At 35.9% G+C, this 23,689-nt stretch overlaps 1 long non-coding RNA gene across 2 annotated transcripts in view; it reads left to right on the forward strand.

Annotated features, from left to right (window-relative positions):
• Positions 1 to 992: 992 nt before the first annotated feature.
• The window catches only part of LOC116753270, a 59,626-nt gene continuing 36,929 nt past the window's right edge, over positions 993 to 23,689 (forward strand). Inside the window, exon 1 of one of the 2 annotated variants that reach the window (XR_004349728.1) lies at positions 993 to 1,276. This is a non-coding gene — a long non-coding RNA (uncharacterized LOC116753270). Of the gene's footprint in view, positions 1,277 to 22,003; positions 22,084 to 23,689 lie in introns of those variants that run through there. The other variant, XR_004349729.1, reaches the window with a different exon arrangement.

A 23,689-nucleotide genomic window follows, 5' to 3' on the forward strand; every position in this document is an offset into this window, starting at 1 on the left:
ATACAATTGGCTGGATTAATTAACTCAATTAATATGCTGCTGCATTCTATCTGGGATTAATTTGTTTAATATTTCCATTACTATATGTAAGAAGAATTACTTTGAATTTTTTCAGTATCTAACAGAATATTAAAATTGAAAAATTTGACAGAATATTAAATTTGACATTTTTGACAAAGCAGCAAGATAAAATTTAATGTGCTAGACATTCCTCCATTCCAAAGTGGGTGTTATACCTCATGTAAGATTTACAATGAAAATATCCCTAAACTGGTAACACAACCCTTAAAGCCCTACATCTCCTTGAAGAATATAAATGGTTGAGAGTTGGTATTAGAGAGAAGGTTCTGTTAAAAGTAATTTCGAGAGCATCACCAACATGCTAGGTATCTCAGTCCCATAACAGGGAAGGTTTGGGCAGTGTCTGGTTCTTACTTCAGTGTGCTGAAAAAAATTTTGAAGGGACTACTTAAAAAGCTTTATTTGTGTTGCCCCCAAATTTGTGACTTGTGCCTGAAAAAGCTCAAGTGATCTTTGAATGAAGGCTGGAACTGAGAAGATACTTCTTTCTCTCCAAAAGGGAGTCAGATTTGGGTTAATCATGGTGACCACATACGATTTCCAAGTAGAAATGTCATCCTGGGACAATTTTAAGTCTGATCTACCTCAGGAGCATTGCCTTTTAGGTGAGATATATCATCTGGAAAAGTATGCAGGGTACCCATCCAGAAGAACATCCTCTATGAGTGGAGATAGATCTGACAAAGCAAAAACCCTGCCCACATCACAGGAGTTTTAGAAAAAGGCACTCCACAGAGAATTCTTCAGAAAACCCACAGAAGTGCCAAGGAAGTGAAAAAAGTTGGCTTTAAATATCTGTAATATCCAGAAATCATGAAGATATCTGAGATGTGTAGAAAAAGTCAAATACAAGCTTCCTACTTGCCTTACCTCTTCTCTCACGTTTAATTCTTCTCACAATGCCACCCCCACAACTTTGATGGTGTTGGATTAAGAGATATTGAGTGGAACAAGAGGTTAATGAAAAAGAGAGAAAAGTAATTAAGCACCATATCTTCTCCTGCAAGTAGTCAGCCCAAAGAAAACTCCAGCTGGAAGGAAAAGAAAAAGACAATTTAAATCAACTTCAAAGATTTGATCATTACACAAGACTGGATGTTTAAAAGGTTTGCAACTTAAAGGACTGATAAGAAAGCAATGGCACTTCATCCAGAAACAGAAATGACAATGCTCTCTAAACAGGTTTAAAAGAATGGTGAGAATTAAAAATACATTTGCTTTTTAAATTATATACTAAGATTTCTTCTTGTTCAGTGTACAGTTAGATATTATTTTTGTGAGATTTTTGTATACCTAAAATGCCAGCTTCAAAAAAGCATTTAGAAAATTTTCTTCTTTCTTAGAGCTTTAGAACAGTTTTATTTATTTATTTATTTATTTTGCGGTACGCGGGCCTCTCACTGTTGCGACCCCTCCCATTGCGGGACACAGGCTCCGGACGCGCAGGCTCAGCGGCCATGGCTCTCGGGCCCAGCCGCTCCGCGGCATGTGGGATCTTCCCGGACCGGGACACGAACCTGCGTCCCCTGAATCGGCAGGCGGACTCTCAACCACTGCGCCACCAGGGAAGCCCTAGAACAGTTTTGATAGACACCTCAACCAACTTTGTGCGAGGTGATAAGAAATGATTGGTTATTTAATTTTCTTCTCTCCTTAGAAACCAGTTTTAGTATAAATCACTTTTTAAGAAGGTCCAGCAACTTATGAGATTGATTTATCTTTTGGGGTCCTCAGTCTTCTTGACCTTCGTTGTAATACCTTGAGTTTGCTAATACTCATTTTCCAAAGACCACCAGAAAAGCATGGTGGTCAAGAAAATTAAGTTCATTATACCATTTGTAGCAAGGGAGAACTTTACCTTGACAGAGTCTTAGAAGTGTCTGAGAGGGGAACATCAAGGGACGTATATGGTTTTAACGCCTGAGCAGGATCATTGTAATTTACATCTTTTTAAAAAATTAATTAATTTATTTTTGGCTACATTGGGTCTTTGTTGCTGCGCATGGGCTTTCTCTAGTTGCGGCGAGTGGGGGCTATTTTTCGTTGCAGTGAGTGGGCTTCTCATTGCAGTGGCTTCTGTTATTGCAGAGCACATGCTCTAGGCGTGTGAGCTTCAGTAGTTGTGGCATGCGGGCTCAGTAATTGTGGCTCGCGGGCTCTAGAGCACGGGCTCAGTGGTTGTGGCGCACGGGCTTAGTTGCTCCGCAGCATGTGGGATCTTCCCGGACCAGGGCTCAAACCTGTGTCCCCTGCATTGGCAGGCAGATTTTTAACCTCTGCGCCACCAGGGAACTTCCATGATTTACATCTTAAAAGGTAAGAAAGCAGCTATAGTCAGGCAAAGTTTATGATATAATGACCTTGGTTTGGTGGGCACAGCAAAGTGAGGGTGAGATAAGATTTTTTAAGCATCTTGATGAGCAAGCTCTGAGTAATCAGTAAACTATTTTAGTTGTTTCACACTCTTATCTATCAAGAATAAGTTTTTCTTGAAGCAGTAGCTAAGTATTTTTTGCTTCTTCTTAGTATTCTTTTAATATGACTAGGCAAGTATGCTCAGTCACAGAATTTTTTAAGTTGGATCCAGAAAAATGTATTTAGTCCCAGTATTGTTTTTTTTTTTTTTTTTTTTTTGCAGTATGTGGGCCTCTCACTGTTGTGGCCTCTCCCATTGTGGAGCACAGGCTCCAGACACGCAGGCTCAGCGGCCATGGCTCACGGGCCTAGCTGCTCCGCGGCATGTGGGATCTTCCCGGACCAGGGCACGAACCCGTGTCCCCTGCATCAGCAGGCGGACTCTCAACCACTGCGCCACCAGGGAAGCCCCCCAGTATTGTTTTACACAGAGAAAAGGACTTCTGTTGGTTCCAGCTCTCAAATCCAGTCCCATAGATTTAAGACATAGAAAGGCAAATCTCTTAAAGTTACAAGAAGGAGCTATGCACCATTAAAGATTATGCCTCATTGAAGGAACACACAGAAGGACACACAGAAGTGTGGGATTTTTCTGACTGGCTGCAGGTTGACAAAAGTCTCGGGATTCCCGGGTTTCTTAAATGACTTTAGAAATAGTTTATCATGGCCAAAGAAAATACCCTCAGCCTAGGAAACATAACCTTTCCTTGCCTGAGAATTTATCCTTCTTACAAAAAGAGAATTTGATTGAGCTAGTTGCCTTCATTGCCTCCGTGAAGGGCATTTATTTTTATTTTATATTGGAGCATAGTTGATTAACAATGTTGTGTTAGTTTCAGGTGTACAGAAAAGTGATTCAGTTATACATATACATGTATCTATTCTTTTTCAAATTCTTTTCCCATTTAGGTTATTACAGAATATTGAGCAGAGTTCCCTGTGCTATACAATAGGTCTTTGTTGTTTATCTATTTTAAATATAGTAGTGTGTACATGTCAGTCCCAAACTCCCAATATATCCCTCCTCCCCACCTTCCCCCTTGGTAACAGTAAGTTCCCTCATTAAGTCTGTGAGTCTGTTTCTACTTTGCAAGTAAGTTCATTTGTATCATTTTTTTTAGATTCCACATTTAAGCCATATCATATGATACTTGTCTTTCTCTGTCTGATTTACTTCACTTAGTATGATAATCTCCAGGTCCATCCATGTTGCTGCAAATGGCATTATCTCATTCTTTTTAATGGCTGAGTAATATTCCGTTGTAGATATGTACCACATCTTCTTTATCCATTCCTCTCTTGATGTACATTTAGGTTTCTTCCATATCTTGGCTATTGTAAACAGAGCTGTAATGAACATTGGGGTACATGTATCCTTTCAAACCATGTTTTTCTCTGGATATATGCCCGGGAATGGGATTACTGGATCATATGGTAGCTCTATTTTTAGTTGTTAAGGAACCTCCATACTGTTCTCCATAGTGGCTGCACCAATTTATATTCCCACCAACAGTGCAGGAGGGTTCCCTTCTCTCCACACCCTCTCTAGCATTGTTTGTAGATTTTTTGATGATGGCCATTCTGACTGGTGTGAGGGGATATCTCATTGTAGTTCTGGTGTGCATTTCTCTAATAACTAGTGATGTTGAGCATCTTTTCATGTGCTTCTTGGTCATCTGTGTGTCTTCTTTGGAGAAAAGCCTATTAAGGTCTTCTGCCCATTTTTTGATTGGGTTGTGTTTTCTTTTTATATTGAGCCGCATGAGCTGTAGCTACATATGAAAAAAAATGAAATTAGGACATTCTTTAACACCATACACAAAAATAAACTCAAAATGGATTAAAGACCTAAATGTAAGACTGGATACTATAAAACTTAGTGAAAAACGTAGGCAGAACACTCCTTGACATAAATTGCAGCAATACTTTTTTGAGCCATCTCCCAGAGTAATGGAAATAAAAACAAAAATTAAATAATGGGAACTCATTAAATTCAAAAACTTTTGCACAGCAAAGGAAACAATAGACAAAACAAAAAGACAACCCACAGAATGGGAGAAAATATTTGCAAATGATGTGACTGACAAGGGATTAGTCTCCAAAATTTACAAGCAGCCCGTGAAGCACATTTATTTATTTATCAAGCTTTTCAGAAATACTTGTCCCCCTCTCATTCCTGCTAAGCCCACACATAAGCTTGAGAATAAAGTGATGAAAGCAAAAAAAAAAAAAAAAAAAAAGAGAGAGAAAAATAAAGTTTCTCAAAAGTGTAATGAAATCAGGTCATTAAATTATGATCTCTAAATCACAATTCAGTGTTTCCTGAAGAAAAAAAATCACAAACTTTTCATTGAGATAGAAGCAGAAAGCTACCACCACTGAGTCTATCATGTAAACTGTCACCTTTGATATTTGGGTCACACTATGCGTATGGTACATGCCTCCATTTCTGATCCAAGTAGTTGTGATCAGGGGAGCCATGTTCCTTTCACCTACAGAGTCAAAGCTGGAGCCATAACATCTAATAAAGAGTCAGTTGGGACCACATTCTACAGAAAGTTTCTGGGAAACTAAGAATTCAGGACCCAATCTGTTTAGTATATTAAGTTTTCAAAGGAATATATGCATTTATCCTGGATTGCAAAAACTGCCATTCTGGAAATTTGCCACGAGGTGTCCAGTAGGACATTGTCCACAGGTCTGAATGAAGAGAGACATAATATGTGAGACCCAGATGCTAAATTCTGCTCAAAACGCTGCAAATTACTAATCCTGAATTACCCTACATTCATAAAAACATATTTAATTATTTATTTAAACAGCTTTAATCAACATGAATCTACTATTCATTGCAAATGTCATTTAAAGCAATTTAAAGGCATAATTTTAAGTGCAATTTAATATTTACCTCAAGTCATATTTATCTTAATCATCTCACCCTGAATCATAAGTCATATCACAAAGATGTACCTGATAATTTGTCCATTCATCCAGCACAGGGTTTCATACTAGTAGTGCTGACATTTTGGGCTGGATAATTGTATGTTGTAGGGGACTGTCCTGTGCATTGTAGGATGTTTAGCAACCCAGTAGATATCAGTGGCAACTGACTCCCCCCACACACACCAGTTGTGACAACCAAGCATTTCTCCAGAGACTGCCAGCTATACTGAGGTGGAAAGTGCGGGGGGAAGGAACCACTCCCAGTTGAGAACCACTAACGTAGCAGGATATTAAGGCTTCCCAGTTTGCATATCTTGCAGCAGTTGCTATCTCAATCCTAGGGAGCCCATTGCTTATAAATGATTAGGTCTAAACTAACTGATCCTTAGTCTGCCTTTGCAACCTATTTCATACTCAAACACACATGGCAGGAAAGAAAAAATTAGGGCTTGAGATACCTCTATGAGCATCCTTATATTTGTTCTCCTTAGAAGGTGTTATTTTCCTTCCAGAGGACTTAGCTCAATACTTTCTTCCTCCACTTTAGAATCAGTTATGGGATCTACATTATAGTTTCATGTCAGTTTCCAATAGCAAGATCCTACTAACCAAGTCCAATCTGCATAAATGCTGTTTTCAGTGACGAATTTCATCAGTTTAATAAACCGTGTCTTACACAAAACAAACCATTTTGAATACAATAAAAGCATTACTTTTGAATTGAAATTTATCTTTGTTTCGTGAGAGGATGTTATAGGAAAATCATGACTGCCGTTCACTCTAGACTGAACCGTTGTTAGTCAGGAAGAGTCATGAATTTCCCATTTTTCATTCTCTGAGTGCTTCCCTCACTCCCATGGGGGTGATTTATGCAATGGCAGAGTGAGTCTGATTTTCCTCCTGCTTCACTTTCAAATTGCTGCATGAATAATATTATCAGATCTTGATTGGTGGTTCATGAAAGCTGTACTTAGTTTCTTATTTCAGGAAAATCTTTCACTGAAATGTTTAGCTTTTCAAACAAATCTTTGCACGACTTCACATTTTCAGCTTGTAGTAGTACCTGTATACATTTGGAGAGAGAGGGGACTTGGAGAGAAAAGAGATAGGTAGCAACCAAATACATAGGCCTTCAATGGACTAGATGTCTCCCTGTCCACTATCAAAACTAAAGTCTATGGTGTAATTTCTTTGGATAATTTCACGTAAATAAGTGTAGAGGGACGGAAAGAAGAGTAACTGTGATAGACCGGCAAGAAACTTGGCTTCACCACCTTAAGACATTTAGTGTCTCCTTGTTTGCTCTATTCATAAGTAAAGGTAAATAAGTTTCATTAATGTATTCAATAAGAATTTATTAAATACCTAATATGTGCCAAACATTACATTTTGTGTTTAGAACACAAAGTAAATGTGAAATACTTCTAGGTTGCCTACATTGATATTAATATGTTAGTGTTCAAAAAGAACTCATTTGATAAGCAAAAATTATGCAAATAAAGCTTGGAACACAAAATATAAATCAAAATGAGAGTTTAGCAATTAATGATAATATTCTGTGAATATATATTGTACAGGATTATGCAAATTTATGTGCTCTATTTCTGTACATAAAACTTGCCAAAAGAACATAAAAGACAACCTGAATAAATGGTGAGAAATATCATGTCCTTCCATAGGAAGGCTTAATATTATATAACCCCACATCAATTTATACAGTTAAAGTAAATAAAACAAAAATTCCTAAGGAACAGAGAAGGGAGGTTTCTAATGCTTTGGTTATATTCAGTGCAGTACTAATTCAAGCATACTTTAGCAATGTTTATTACATCTAAAATGATCTAGGTCAATTATACTTCAAAAACAAACAAACTCAAAAAAAGAGATCAGATTTTTGTACCAGAGGTGAGGGATGGGGGAGGGGGAATTGGATGAAGGCCATCAAAAGGTACAAATCTCCAGTTATAAGTAAATAAGTACTAGGAATGCAATGTATAACATGATAAATAATTTAATTAACACTGCTATTTGTTATATATGAAAGTTAAGAGTAAATCCTAAGAATTCTCATCACAAGGAAAAATTTTTTTCTTTCTTTAATTTTGAATCTATGAGATGATGAATGTTCACCAAACTTATTGTGGTAATCATTTCATGATGTACGTCAAATCATTATGCTGAACACCTTAAACTTATACAGTGCCGTGTGTCAATTACATCTCAATAAAACTGGAAGAAAAAAAAAATCTAAAATGAGCATATCCTTGACATAGCATTTTTTGCTTCTAGATATTTATCCTCCAGAAATAAGTACCAAAGTATGATAACATATATGTATAAGAATATTCACTTCTGCTTTGTTTTGATAGCTAAGAACTCAAATATCCATCAATGGGGAAAAAACTATAATAGATCCATTTAATGGAGTAGCATGAAAAATATCTATTAAAAATAATGAGATATAGCTAAATTTAGCATCATGAAAAAAGGTTCAAAATATATTGCTAAATGAAAAAAGTCCAATTTTAGAGCAGTATATATTGTATGACATTTTTCTATAAAAATAGGATAGTAACAGTATTAGCAAATGTACTGAAAACAAGCTGAAGGACTATGTAGCCAGCAACTAAAGGGGTGAGATTATGGAGGACTTTTATTTGTTTTATTCATTTCCTTAATATTTGAATTTTAACTTTTTCTTACTTGTATAATTAGAAAAAATTAAGACAGTATGAAAATATATATTAATAACCTTTTCTTCACCAGGATTTGACATTAGAAAAATTATGGATCAGTTTTGCTTATTGTTTTTATACCAGTTAGAACTTCTAAGCTAAGTAACATTAACACTGCTAAACATTGCTATCCCAAGTCATTCCTTAAATAGTTTTTAATTAGTCTTTCCTTAGAGAAAACATGAGCTGCTACAGAGAGGATTTGTCTAAACAAAAATGGTTTAAGAACTCGCATCATAAGACTTACACTCACGAAGTATTTGACATCTTCCTCTGCAAATTTACCAGAAGTTTAACATTTTTCAGTTTTATTTTTTAATGACTGTACTTGTGTATAATTGCACTGTAAACAGCTCTGATGAATTACTGAAAGTTTTCTCTCAGCTTCTTCTGTTTTTTTTTTCCACGGATCTTGATCCCTTTGAATTAATGAGGTTGGAAAAAGAACCCATGAAACCCTAATCTAGTTGGGTAGTTGCTCTACCAATTACAGGATGAAAAATGTGAATTATAGTCACTTCACCTCGGAAAGTGCTAAAAAAGAGAGAGCCCTATATATCAGCCAAAACGACTGGTTCAGAAATCTTTTAAAAATCTTTATACATCTTCAAAATGTCAGCCAAGGTGTATTTCCAGATAGAATATATGGTGACATCAACATTTCTTTAGGCTTTATTGTAAGTGCTTTGTTTATTTCATGTTTACACAGGGCACAGACTTCAGAAAACTTGTGGTTAAAGTTGGCTAAGACCAATAAGCTTTCATTACAGAAAGTTACATGTAAGATTTCCTTATGAATATAATAATCCTGGCGCACTGTACTCTAGTCTAACAATATGCTGAGGGGAAAAAATGCGTGAAATGCACTTCTTGGCAAAATAGAGTAAATCTGAATTATTCAGGGTAAATTGAACAAGCTCAGTAGTGCTTTGTGATGCTCTTTACAAGCTCATGACATTATTGTCTTTAACACCATTAATGTTATCTTGCCATTCTTTAGCCAGTTGGGTATTGAGAAACTTAAATGTTACAGAATAAATAATAGAATGTCATATAGACCATTAGTCATTGAAATGAAATATTTATACATTTGTATATATAAAGAACATCACCCATTTTACCTTCATGGTGGTCCAGGTCCAAATCCAAATACATGTGCCAGTGTCATTATGTCTGTTGCTAGATTTTTAAATAAAATAGAGGCAAAGTTGAATTTTAGTAAAATTCTACTTCTTGGCTAAAGCAACCATATTTAAATTCTTAAACACATTATTCTTAAGTATATCAGCCCATTCAATGGCCACTTCTCAGTTCATACATTCCTATGATAGCCTAAGTTTCCCAGTGGAACTTATTGGTAACATAAACTTAGTTTTACTAAGCCTGTTATTTGACGATAGAGACAGACTACAAGCCTGTACTTGGAATTTAAAAATGGTTTTTCAGAGTAGGTGTCATCTAGGCAAGAGAAGCATAAAAAGACATTCCATTAGAGGGTATATTATGTACAAAGATTTAGAACAAAGAGACAGAAGTTTAGAATTGACTGAACATAGAATTCTACATTTTTAATTGATTAATCTGTTATATTTCCATGGGGTAAAAATAAGATTATACATTTATATTTTGTTCTTTATTTCCTAAAACCATAGGGCTTTTAATATTAAATATTTTTTTCTTATAGGTTGAGCTATTATTACAACTGTTTTTTAGGAAAACAGAAGCAAAATAACATGTTGATTATTAGGTTCCTTCAGGGAAGAGCCAGGGAAGATAGTGATGACATTTAACCTGAACTCCATCCAGAGAATAGGTAGACATTAACAGTTGGAGATAGGGTATGTATTAGTTACCTAGGGCTGCTGTAACAAAATACCACAAATTGGGTAGTTTAAAACAGCAATTTATTCTTTTAAATTTCTGTAGGCTAAAGGTACAAAATCAAGATGTCTACAGGGTTGGTTTCTTCTGAGACATGTGAGGGAGAATCTGTACCATGCCTCTCTCCTGGTTTCTGATGCCTTGCAGATACATGACCTCAATCCTCACATGGCATTCTCCCTGTGTGTTTGTATCTCCATTGAGCAGTCTTCTTATAACTAAGCACTGCAGTCATGTTGGATTAGTGGCCCACCCTACTCCAGTATGACCTCATCTTAATTAATTATAATCTGCATTGACTTTATTTCAAAATAAGGTCACATTCTAAGGTACTGGGGCTTACAACTTCAAAATATCTTTTTTGGGCAACACAATTAAACCCATAGCAGAGAAAGATTACTGTAGCTTGAGAGAGCTTATGAAAAATGGTGCAGATGCTTAAAATTATTCAAGTAAAATGTTGTGATTGGAACTTCAGGTGAGAGAGCAGAAGTGGAGGAGTTAAGCAAGGCGTGAGTCAGACCATTAGAGTTTGGAATGCAACAGTGATGACCATGGGCTTGGTGTAACAGGGAGCCATCAAAATCCTGCTTGCAAAGAAGAATGTGTGGTCTCTGTTTACTTCTGCAAGATCAGGTATTGGGGATAGGGATCATAGAAAATTCAATTAATATTTCTTTTCATTTTTCAAGTTTCTTTAAAATCAAGGCCTTTCTATAATCCTCTTTATAACTTTTTAAAAGTTCTATATTTGCAATGATGTTAATGTTTAAATGTAAATTTCCCCCGAGTACTCCTGCTTTAGAATCCTAGATTTCTTTTTATAAAAGAATAATACAAAAGATCAGTGGTACTTCCATGTTTCTATTTTTTAAACATCAAGTTCAGCAATGCAAAGAAAGAAAAATGATATGAAAATACTATACCTTTTTGATAAAACTTTCTGTATCTTTACTCAAATATCATTGAATACACAGAAAATCAATACACTGATTACTTAAAACCATAGTTACAACATGTAAACAAGTTTAAGCCACAATGCAAATGCAGTGTATTATTAATAGTGTTATATTACTTTAAATGAATATTATAGCATTATATTCACCTTTAGAACTAGATGGGTGGGATGGGGGGAGGTCCAAGAGGGAGGGGATATAGGTATACATATAGGTGATTCACTTCGTTGTACAGCAGAAACTCACACTACATTGTAAAGCAATTATACTCCAATTAAAAACAAAAAGTCCTACAGCTGTTAAAAAAAAAGTTTTTAAAATGTATCCTTTATAATCTTAGAGCAAAGGCCCTAAAAAAAAAAAACCTAAAGGACTTCCCTGGTGGTCCAGTGGTTGAGACTCCACGCTTCCACTGCAAGGGGCACGGGTTCAATCCCTGGTTGGGGAGCTAAGATCCTGCGTGCTGTTTAGTGCAGCCGAAAAAAAACCCTAAGAAATATCCATAGAACATATTGTTGCTCCAAATTAATTTCAGTGGGTAGACATGTGGTGATTGATTCCAAGTGCCCCTTGAGTGTCCATGGAGTGACAGTTTGTGCTCACAACTTGCTGGAAACTGGTCTGTGAGTTAAAAGACAGGAAAACATGATCAAACTTGGCTTAATTGATATCTTGGAGAGGACCTGACTCTCCTGAGCTTTGATGTCTTTCCTCTCTTAGGCTCTCCTCAGTCAACTCAGTTGGAAACTGGAGTGTCTGATGTCTAGTCAGGGTCTGCTTTATAAGTACTAACAATGAAAGCAAAGAAATGGACTTGGTGTTCAAAGGGCTAATCCGCATGTGAGCTTGGCCTGTATAATAAGAAAGGAGCCATTTCCATATCATCACAGGACCAGGAACAGCCAGCCTTTGACAGGGCATCAAAAATGTGGGGTGTCTTGCTGGTACCCATTCTACCCTTGTCACAGACATTGAAGCCGGTGGGCTTGGATAAATATAAAACTGGGCCTCACGTTGTGCTCCTCCATTACACACATGTCAATATGTGGAGCTTTCCACCTAAGAGGAAACCGTGAAAAATGGAAATTCAACATATGGTCAATGAGGGCTGCAAAAGCCATGGAAAGAAACCATTGCTCTCCTGAAGGCTTTCAGTGGCACTCTTAGATAATTGCTTAATTGAAATTTTATTCCTTTCATTGAACCTCACAGCAGGAGTGAATCTACAATTATAAAGCAAGTTTTGATATTTCATTCCTGCCCTTTATAGCAATGTTGGTGAAGAATGAACATTAATTAAGAAATAGCAACAAAACAAATTGCTCTGGAGGGGAAGAAAAGGAAGAGGTTTGAGAGTGTATGAACGTAATTAAAAGAGGGGTGATCAGAAGCACAAAGAAGAATTTTCTTTTTCCATGGTATTGGTAACAGCAACATAGGGAAATGATTTTACTATACAAGAGTTTGTCCTTTATGGGTAGATAAGAGGAGCGATAATTATAGTGAAAAATATATTTTTAAAATCAGTCATAGTCCAAATTTTTTTATTTACAGGCCAAGTGACTTGAATAATTCACTTTACCCCTAAGACCCTCAACTACCTATAAAACAGGAATAAAAATGGCAGATTGTTTACTTTATAGGATGGTTGTGAGAATACAGTGAGTTATTACCTGGGAAAGCATGTTGTAAATTGTAAAGCTCCTGTACTCAGGAAATTGATTAATTAATTCAGAAAAGGAGTTAACTATTAATTTATTTCCTAATAATGTGAGGGAGGGAAGTAGGAGCTGGGAAGCAATCAATATACTCCTTACTAATACTTTAACAGAGTTTAATTTTACGAAACTCGTATGTAAGGGAAACTCTGTCTGCTACCAGTAATTAGCCACAGGAAAGAATTATAATGGAATTGAAACTTTAAGGTGTTCTGGAGCTTATTTACATATGTCCTTAATATGAATAACTGAAATAGGGTTGAGTTGGCAGTGTCTTATGCCAACTCTCTGGCTCTTAGACTATTGAGAACATAAATGTATTACTTTTATTTGTGAATAATCCTATGAGATGATAGCCCAGCTCTCATTAGTCTCTTAAATGTCCAAAGGCAATATCTGCAAGTATTGATAGTTCTGCAGATGAATGAAATTTAAGGTTTAAATAATTTTCCCAGTTCCATACAAAAAAGTATGCTTTTAGAGAATGGAGCAAAGTAACTGTGGCTTTAGATGAACAATAACAGATAGGGCCAGCTAGGAGAAAACAGATTCTCTCAACCAACCTGAGTCTCTTTATTTTTTTCTCACCATTATAAATATATCCATGGTTTGAAGACCATAAGAAGCAAATAATTATAAAATAATAAACAAAGACACTGGGCTAATTATAATTCCACTGACATATGATACTGAGTAATATTTTATTAAAATAACCATATTCACATGTTTCTATCCATGACAGAGCAAATTGGATCCTTATGTCCTATCCATTCTCACCTTCTGCTTAAGGAACAAACAAACCAATGTTATTTGGAGCAGTGATATGCCTGATAAAAATGTATTATTTCCCAATGTTCCTTTTAGCTTCAGGTTTCATATGACTAAGTCCTGACCTATGAGTTATAAGTGGAAGTTTTGGAAAGAGAATCCTAGAAAGATTCCTTAAGGGTTAATAGTTCCCTTTTGCTTTTTTACCCTTCCCCTTTCTTGCTGTCTCGTAATGGATGTGAAGGCTGGTGCCCCAGCAGCTGTTCTGAGCAGTGCGTTGCTTTGAGATGGAAGCTATTTACTATGTGATTGTAGAGAAAAAATATAGATGGAGAATGAACACAGTGATTCTGGAATCACCATATCAGCACTAGGTTATATTCTGTTTTGTTTTATTTTTTATGTTAGAGGGGAAAGTGTGATTTTTTTTTCATCTTTTTAAACATTTTTTAATGCAGACAACCTAATCTTAACTGATATATAACAACTAGAATATAAGTTCCTTGAAAGCAGAGGTCTTTTCCATTTTGTTTAGAGCCTAAGACACAGGCAGACCCATAATAGAGGCTAAAAAATACTTGTTAAATCTGAACACCTAAATCTAATCCTTTTCTTTGTATATTGTTTAAATAACTCTCCTCTCTACCTCTTATTCTCTTTTCTACTTTTCCTACATAATTTCCTAAATTATTTCCTCTTTTGTCCTTTTATTTACTCTTCCACCAATCTTTGTTCCTAAAATTGACCACTGTAGTTATCTTCTCCCTTCTTATTTAGATAGTAGTTTGGCTACTACATTGGCCAATGAGAAATGAGCAAAATATAAATCCAAAGCCCATGACAATTCTTCTTGGTTATTTTCTTTCAAATTTGGTTTAAATAGAGACCAGGAGGATGGGCCACTGTATAAATCTTTAAGAATGTTCCCATCTTTAAAAATTATAGTTCTATCTTCCCAGATGTAAAATAATTACTCCCTACATTCTTATAAATATTTTATAATGGAACCATGACCTGAAAACAAAGATTCAAGTTTCATAGTCACTGTGAATTAAATTTGAAAACATCAAAGTTTATATATTGAATGGGTCAGTGGAGGATATATTTGCAAGAGAGTCTGAATAGCTCATGGGAAAATGACAAATCAAGTTGGAGAGTTGGTCCCAAATATTAAAATTTCCAGTGAATCAAGCAACAAAGAGTCACCTCCTAATCTCCAAGTAAAATTATAAATGGGAAAAGAATTCATGCTAGAAAAGGGGAAATGAAATAAGTAATCTGAGCTGATTTTTAAAGAAACTTGGTCCTCTGTCATTCAAATTGCCCAGCCCTGTGCATTTATTTTTGCATTTTTAGAGTTCCTAGGACAAAGGATCATAGAATGAATTAAATTAGAGAAATACATCACTATAAGGATATAAGAAAATGAAAAAATGAGAGTTACTGAAAGTCTGAAAACTCAATGTGTGTTTTTTTCTTTACTCTGGCTACTTTTAAGATTTTCTCTTCTTTTATTTTTTTCATTGTTTTTAATACAGTGTGCATAGATGTGATATTTTTGATATTCATAATTTTAGGGAGCAGTAGTGCTTTGCAAAACTGTATCTTCATATCTTTCTTCAGCTTTAGAAAATGTTTCACCAGTTTCTATTCAACTATTGCTTCGCTCCCGTTCTCCCTCTCCTCTTTTTCTCTTCTACAGATACATTACATCATTTCCAATATCCCTTAAGTCTGCTAATCTCTTTCTGTATTTTCCATCCTTCTTTTCTCCTTGTACTTTTTTTTTTTTTTGCGGTACGCGGGCCTCTCACTGTTGTGGCCTCTTCCGTTGCGGAACACAGGCTCCGGACGTGCAGGCTCAGCGACCATGGCTCACGGGTGCAGCTGCTATGCGGCATGTGGGATCCTCCCGGACCAGGACACGAACCCATATCCCCTGCATCGGCAGGTGGACTCTCAACCACTGCGCCACCAGGGAAGCCCCTCTCCTTGTATTTTAGTCTGATTATTTTATACCTCTCTTTTCTTGTAACTAATCTGCTAGTAATTTAATCACTAAGTGCTGAATTTCAATTATTGTATCCTCCAGTTCTAGAACTTCAGTTATTTTATATATATTCCCATACTTTCTAAAGCTCTCCATCTTGCCATCTATTTTATTGAACATATTAATTACAGTTATTTTTAAGTCTATGTTTTGTTACTTTAATAACTAGATAATCTGTAGGTCTGTTTCTAGCACCTTTTCCTTCTGTTGTTTGTTGATCATTTGTTACTGTTCTCTTTTAGGCCTGTTTTTGTTGTTGTTGCTATTGTTGTTTTAATTGAATGCTGAGCATTTTATGACTGCCAAGGTAAGAAGCTCTGGATGACATTATCTTCCTCAGAGAAGATTTAATTATTCTAGCCAGTGGTTAGAGGAGGGGCAGGTTCTCTTGGTCTAATCAGGGATAGATACAGTCTGAGAATAGGTTTCAAACTTTGTGAGAGTTAAAATCTGTAGTGCAGCTACCATTGCAGCTCTTCCTCAGCAGACTCTAATTTCCAATTTGTGTTCCTCCAGGGTTGTGAGACTTCTAAAAGTTTTCCTTAGCCTTTTTGCCTGCTTTCTTCCTAGTTTCTCAGTCTCTTACACTCTGGAAGTTTTATGTTGACAAATGCCTCAAGGACAAGAATGTTGGCCTCACTTCTCTAAAAACCCATTTTCTCGAGATCTTGGTCCTTTGGGTCTGGCCTACCTTAGTAGTCATTACATTTTTATCTCCTCATCCCAAGAGCTTGGCAAAAATTTGGGGCAGACACTTTCTGCTTAAACTCTTGCCCCATGCTGTGAAATGGCAAATAATATCAAATTCCTCAATAGAAAAAAGCAACTAAGCAAGTATAGCTTCTTTCAGTGTATTTCCCTTCTCTTTTGGATCTCTAGTCCTCACTGCCTTAATTGATCACTAATGCCTAAGTAAACTAAAAAAAAATTTAACTGAGTAGCTTTTAAATGGAGGATTTGTGTGATACAAGCTATTCCACCAGAGCTGGAAGATATTTGGAGCCAATTTTTTGACCTTTGGGTTTCCCTCTAGTCCTAACTTTTTGTTATGTGGATAATGTGCCAATTTGAAGTTTTTCTTAATATACTAAGTAAAGTTTTCTTCCCTAAAATTTTAAAAGTTCTGGAAAATTTATATGGAAAAGTGTGACTTACTTGTTTTGTCTCTAATCAAAAAATGAAGAAGCTGAGGAGGAGGACATGAATTTATCCCTGTGGGATAAGTTGCTTTTATCATTTATGTGCCCAGGGAGGCGTATATAAGAGAGTTCATTAAATTTGAGCATTTTTGTTTTGTTTTCCTTAAATAGAAATCCCAAAGGAATTAAATTACATTTTGGCTAGCTTCTTACATTTATTTGCCAATGGACAAGTCCAAATACGAAGGAATTTGCTTTTTATTTGGACTGATATAATTAGCCTGTCTACAAATAGATTATTTATACAGGCATGCCTCAGAGATATTGCGGGTTCAGTTCCAGACCACCGCAATAAAGCAAATATCACAATATGGTGAGTCACACAAAGTTTTGCTTTCCCAGTGCATATCAAAGTTATGTGTACGCTATACTGTATTCTAGTAAGTGTGCAATCGCATTATGTCTAAGAAAACAATGTATGTACCTTAATTAAAAAATACTTTGTTGTTAAAAAATGCTAACCATCATCTGAGCCCTCAACAGTTTTGCTGGTGGAGGGTCTTGCCTTGATGTTAGTGGCTGCTAAATGATCAGGGTGGTGGTTGCTGAAGGTTGGGACGCCTGTGGCAATTTCTTAAAATAAGACCACAGTGATGTTCGCCACATTGATTGGCTCTTCCTTTCATGAAAGATTTCTCTGTAGCACGCAATGCTGTTTGAAAGCATTTTACCCACAGTAGAACTTCTTTCAAAATTGTCGTCAGTCCTCTTAAACCCTGCTGCTGCTTTATCAGTTAAGTTTATGTAATATTCTAAATCATTTGTTGGCATTTCAACCATCTTCACAATGTCTTCATCAGGAATGGACTCCATCTTAAGAAACCACTTTCTTTGCTCATCCGTAAGAAGCTTCCTGATGCTCCTTATCCCTTAGAACTTGATTATGCAATTGGAGCAGTGCAGTCACATCTTCAGGCTCCACTTCTAATTCTAATTCTCTTGCTAGCTCCACCACATCTGCAGTTACTTCCTGCACTGAAGTCTTGAATCCCTCAAAGTCATTGATGTGGGTTGGAATCAACTTCTTCCAAACTCCTTTTAATGAACCTAACTCCAGTAACGACCTCTTCCCATGAATCACGAATGTTCTTCATGGCATCTAGAATGGTGAATCCTTTCCAGAAGGCTTTCAATTGACTTTACTCAGACCCGTCAGAGGAATCACTAATCTATGGCAGCTGGATACAGATAACCTTACAAAATGTATTTCTTAAATAATAAAACCTGAAAGTTGAAATTACTACTTGATCTATGGGCTGCAGAATGGATGTTGTGTTAGCAGGCATGAAAGCATCATTAATCTCATTGTACATCTCCATCAGAGCTCTTGGGTAACCTGGTGCATTATCAATGAGCAGTAATAGTATGAAAGGAATCTTGTTTTCTGAGCAGTAGGTCTCAATAGTGGGCTTAAAATATTCAGTAAACCATGTCATAAACAGATGTGCTGTCAATCAGGCTTTGTTGTTTCGTTTCTAGAGTAGATTTAGCATAATTCTTAAGGGGCCTAGGATTTTCATAATGCTGAATGAGCAATGACTTCAACTTAAATTCACCAGCTGATTGGCCCCTAACAAGATAGTTGGCCTGTGCTTTGAAGGTTTGAAGCCAGGCATTGACTTCTCTTCTCTGACTAAGAAAGTCTTAGATGGCATCCTTTTCCAGTATAAGACTGTTTTCTCCACATTGATAATCTGTTGTTTAGTGTAGCCACCCTCGTTATTTTTCTTAGCTAGAGCTTCTGGATAATTTGCTGCAGCTTCTACATCAGGACCTGCTTCTTCCTCTTACACTTTTAGGTGATGGAAATGGCTTATTCTCTTCAACTTCATGAACCAACCTCTGCTAGCTTCAAATTTTCCCCCTGCAGCTTCCTCACCTTTCTCAGAAATCATAGAATTGAAGAGAATTAGGGCCTTGCTCTGAATTAGGCTTTGGCTTAAGGGAATATCGTGGCTGGTTTGATCTTCTAACCAGACTACTAAAACTTTCTCCATATCAGCAGTAAGTCTGTTTTGCTTTCTTATCATTCATGTGTTCACTGGAATAGCACTTTTAATTCTCTTCAAGAACTTTTCCTTTGCATTCATAACATAGCTAACTGTCGGTGCAAGAGGCCTAGTTTTCAGCCTATCTCAGCTTTCAACATGCCTTCTTCGCTTAGCTTAATCATTTCTAGCTTTTGGTTTAAAGTGGGAGACATGCGACTCTTCTTTTCACTTGAGCACCTAGAGGCGATTTTAGGGTTATTAATTGCTTAATTTCAATATGGTTGTGTCTCAGAGAATAGGGAGGTCCAAGGAGGGGAGAGAGCTGGGGGAAGCTGCCAGTTGGTGGAGCAGTCAGAACACACACATTTACCAATTAAGTTTGCGATCTTATATGGGCACAGTTCATCATGCCACCAAACAATTACAATAGCTGTATCAAAGATCCCTGATCGCAGCTCACCATAACAAATATAGTAATAATGAAAAAGTTAGAAAGTACAGAATGTGACACAGAGACACAAAGTGAGCAAATGCCGTTGGAAAAATGGTGCTGACAGTCTTGCTCAAGGAAGGGTTGCCACATACCTTCAATTTGTAAAAACGGCAATATCTGTGAAGCACAATAAAGCAAAGCGCAATAAAATGAGGTATACATTTATCTGTATATTATAGCTAATGACTTGTCCTATAGAAGATAAATCCTTATTTTAGAAGGTCCAGAGTATTGAAGAGAAGACCCAAAGGAAGCAAAATTTCTTTCTGCTAACGTAGTGCATACAATACTAGGAAAATGGAGGGGAGGGGGGAGAATGCATATGCAAAAAGTGTAATCTCAAAACTGACATGTATTACAAAATGAATAATCATGAAACACACAATATAAGAAAAGCCATTCAAAGACATAAGAGAACTATGGGTGAAGAATACAAAACAAGATGAATTATTTACTAGAATTTTAGGAGTAAAAGTTTTATTGATGTTTCTGCTTGATTTTAACTTAGATATGAGAATATAGCTTCATAATGTTTATGAAACTGGTGTATTTATTGCTTTAGTCCTATGCAACCCAACTGAAATGACATATCTGATATTTTGTGGCTTAATTGCAGAACATAATGCCCATTATAGTTGTTGCAGAAACCCTTTAATATTTTAGGTTGTGATGACAATACAAAGGTACTTATCTCAAAGTACTATATTTTGATATGCTTCTTGACTTTCCCCTCAATCATTTTAAATGGAGAGATATAGAAATGAAAGTTCTCTGTTCCTTGTTCTCATGTGATAACTGTTAAGGTGAGACTCAGAGTATATTAGGAATATATGGTCTTAGTGACACATGAAGAAAGTAATGCCCATCTTCATGGAAGCAATCAAATTCTAATTAAACATGCTTTAATTAAACAATGTCATCTATAGTAGTTTGAAATAAGGCATTATGTCTAGCCTTGCTATGTTCTTTTAACGTTTAAAAAAAAATGTTGGAGGGATTATTGCTTTTAAGCTTCAGTAAATTCTAGAGGCTTATTGTTTCCTCATAATTCACCTGAGGATACCTGAGAGTTGACTTGTTCGTGGTCACCTACAAAGCCAGGAATGTGGCTCAATTTTTAATTTATAATCTACTGTCTTCTTTCTAAATTCTACAGAATTTATTAATTAGCAATAGAAAATAAAACAAAACAGATTTTATCTTTAATATCCTACTAGTTTAGTCAAACTTGCTCTGAAATGGAAAGATTAATAACAATTATAAGATTTCATCTTTGCTCATCATCTCTTGATGAATTGTTAGTGTGATTTCTGATCAATAAGAATATTTGTCTTCTTTTTGCTCATATGGACTGTAAAGGAAAATAGTTATGCAGAGTGGGTGGTTACCTATTGTAATATCAGTATTTAATCTAACATAATAATGTTTATATATTCTCCAAAGATTCTCACAAGGATTATATACCTAGATGGATAAGAAGCTGATTGCTAAAAGAGAGAATTTGAGAAACTAAAAAACACAAAATGAAGACATATGACTGAGGCAGATGAGAAAAAAATACAGAGAATTTTCAATTTCATTTTCAACCAGTCAGAAAGGCTGTATAGAACAGGTTGCATTTCCTACAGAAGAAAAATAGGTATTTTGATTATCTGGCAAAGAGAAGGCATTTTAAAAGCAATTTTGATTCATTTGTAGACTTATCCTAATTTTAGACTTTGTATTTTTCAATTTGCTGTTAAAATATAATTAGAAACAAATGTAAATTTTCTCCTCTGCTTTAAGAACCTGGACATTGAACATTTCACTTTAACAATACCTTTCTTACAGTGTCATTTCCTTTTGTAATCATTAGACATTAAAAAAAATTTTTTCCACTTTCACAGGAAAAAAATTAGAAACAGTATCATAATAACTGACAACTCAAAGGCAACAAAGGGGCCCCAAGTTGCAGATAGCTAAATAAACATAAAAGGAAAGTTACATACTGCTCCTAAGAAAAATTAAATTATAGCTGTAAAAATACAGACAGCTCAGTCTGTATTATCTTTTGTTGATCCAACAGCTTGTTGCTATGATAATACTGACGATTATAAATACAGTCCTTTCCCTTCTGCCAATGAAGCTATCATATCTTCCTATGAAAGTCACAAGTGAGAGATGAATTGACATCCTGGGTAGGAAATTGAATAGAAGCAAGAAATCAAGTAGAAATTCAAATCTCTCCCCTGACTCTCACAGGAACATATGAAAGTGACTTCTATTATGGCAAGATTTTCTGAGAACATTAAATTAGAATTTTAAGGGCATGTTTATTTCAAATCAATACGACTCAAGAGATTGATGCCTTTTGAGAATAATGCATGGTGTCATTCTGAATAGGCAAGCCATACTTATGAAATGTCCTAAAGAACAAAGAATAGAACAGGGGGAAATATTAAATTTACTTTTATTATGAAATCTTCCCAGAATTTAACTTAATTTAAAATGAAAATAATTCCATCTTCATTATTTTTTATAATCATTGCCGAATGTTTATTGAGTGCCTTCCAAGTATGGAACAGAGAATTAAGTGTTGCCAACCCAAAAAGATATGGTAGTCTCTACCTGCAGGCGCACACTATATGGTTGGAAAAGAGAAAGTTAAGTTTCAATCGACAGATGTTCCTATTACTTATATTACTCTCTTGCCCTCTTTGGAGCCATACAATCCTAACAATTCTTTGGGCTTTCATTTAATACAGATTGTTATTTCTTCTTCTTAGGACAAGGCAAGACAGTGAAAATTTTTTGGAAAATCTACCTCAAATCTCAGTGCATCAAACCCCTCAGTGTCCTCAGCAAAAACACCAGGTATCAGTAACTCGCTACTGAAATCAGAAATTAATGGTCAGTATATTTTGGTTTAAGTTTGTGCTGTAGTATTAGAAGTCTCCAATCTAGAGTCATTAGAGAAAATGAGAAAACACTTTAAATAAAACCTATTTTTAAAAAGTGATATCATTTGCAGAATATGAATCACACTGTGTAGTCACCTAGCAACTATTTACTTGATATGGAATTTTAACCTAAAATGGATATTTTTCCCATGACTAAATTCCATTTCAAGTCTATCATGTCTAATTAATTTCCACATGAGTACCCTGATAGAAACCATAATAAATTAAACTAGGACAGGCAGGAGGCAGGTCTGCTTATAGCACAAACTGCAGTGGGAACCATAGCACAAGATGCTGGGTCGTACTAGCTGACTCTGGACATGGTAAGGATATTATTTCATGGACCATGTTCAGAATGAGAAGAAAATCCATGGGAAACGTTACTGGATTAATGAGAGAAAAACTTGATGTGCCCATTGTCCTCTACTTCTCTGGGCTTCCCTATGGCACAGCACTGTAATGGTCTATTTTCTACCCAACTAAAGTGTAGACTCTTCAATTTAGTAGAGTCTATATCACTTTTCAAGAGGTAGGCAAAGTGCTTAGACCATAGTAGATCTCAAAAATGCTTAAATGGAAGAATGAGATGAGAATCTAAGGTGGTATGATAGCTATCAGAGACATAATGAGCAAATAGTAGATAATGTCATAGGATCTTGAGACCCATGATTTTAGACAGCCTGGCATAATTAAGGAACAAGAAGTGTAGAAGCTTGGTATTCACCTACAGCTGGCAAATTACTAACCATGATCTTCTAATTTGTTGAATAAGTATTTTATGAATGCTGAAAGAAAGAACAACTCTGAAGCAACCCTGACATTCATAATTTGGAGTTATGAAGTTTTGCTCCACCACAAATTATCTCATGTATTCTGAGTGAGCTGGTGAGTCACTTAGCTGGTGACAGAGCCTAGCCTTGAACATCCCAGCTGATGGTTTGTCGTAGCTGTGAACCCTGAGAGTTTGCCCCTCTCAGCCCTCAGGCTGTAATATTCTCTACGTCTCAAGATACAAAAAAGAGAGAAAACACCAGCTTAGCCAATCATTTACTATCTACCTCTCAGAGCAACTTTGATTTTTCTCTGTACATACTTACACAGCAACCCTCACAAAGGGATTTTCAGTGTGAAAATTGCAATGGGGGAAAACTTTTCATTGAAAGTTAAAAAGGTTGTGAGATGATAAGAGGAAACATTATGCTCTGGAAATGGCATTTAGATGAAAGCTAGGAGCCTGTGCGAACGTTGTGGTATACATAAGTTTCAGGTTTCAAGACAATTTTGAGATTTATCTTTTTCATGAATTTCACAAGCTTAATGTTTATGAAAGAATAAAGGGAAGAACATTCGGGAAACAGAGGAGATGTATTTATTGAACACCCACATCAAAGTCTCCTATGAAGCGCTTGTCTTGCAAAGGAAGTGGTAATTTAACAAAGTTCAGAAAAATCTGGCTCTTTTCCAAAAGTACAATAAACAAGAGATCTCTTTTAGTTTAGATAAAATCAGACAAAGAAAAG

This window comes from Phocoena sinus, chromosome 4 (genome assembly GCF_008692025.1).
Source record: "Phocoena sinus isolate mPhoSin1 chromosome 4, mPhoSin1.pri, whole genome shotgun sequence".
NCBI lineage: Eukaryota > Metazoa > Chordata > Mammalia > Artiodactyla > Phocoenidae > Phocoena > Phocoena sinus.